The following is a 378-nucleotide window of genomic DNA, read 5'->3' as shown; positions in this document are numbered from 1 at the left end:
CTCTGGGCCCTCTTCGGCGGTTCTGGCTCGCTGCGGTCTTGCGGAGCGAGCCGCCCTCTCAACTTTGGCCCCAAAACTGCTGGGTTTGGGCTGCCCGATACCAGCCTGGCGTTTGCCGCGGTTCAGCCGGAGCCCAGGGCGGCCTGAGCGCGGGTCCCTCCGCCCTCCCTCGCTCGGATGAAACGCCAGCTGTGAGAATCGACCTTAAATCCTTGCTTTTTATCTACGCTTTCCTAAAAATGGCCTTTTCTCTCCAGCCAGCCCTCCTGAGTCTGCACCTGAAGCAGGCAAGCGCACGAAAAACACAGGCTTTTATTTTTATATATTTTTTTTTTATTTTTCTGTACAAGTTTTATTTCAAGTTAAGAATCGCTTAAA

General features: G+C 52.9%; 1 protein-coding gene across 1 annotated transcript in view; it reads right to left on the bottom strand.

Annotated features, from left to right (window-relative positions):
• The window catches only part of OXT (oxytocin/neurophysin I prepropeptide), a 2,897-nt gene that overhangs the window by 553 nt on the left and 1,966 nt on the right, over positions 1 to 378 (bottom strand). The gene's annotated exons all lie outside the window — the stretch shown is intronic.

This window comes from Aptenodytes forsteri, unplaced genomic scaffold, assembly GCF_000699145.1.
Source record: "Aptenodytes forsteri isolate BGI_AS27 unplaced genomic scaffold, ASM69914v1 Scaffold236, whole genome shotgun sequence".
In the NCBI taxonomy this organism is placed as follows: Eukaryota; Metazoa; Chordata; class Aves; order Sphenisciformes; family Spheniscidae; genus Aptenodytes; species Aptenodytes forsteri.
Note: the sequence above shows the minus strand (reverse complement) of the source record. Positions and strands in the feature narration are given on the sequence as shown.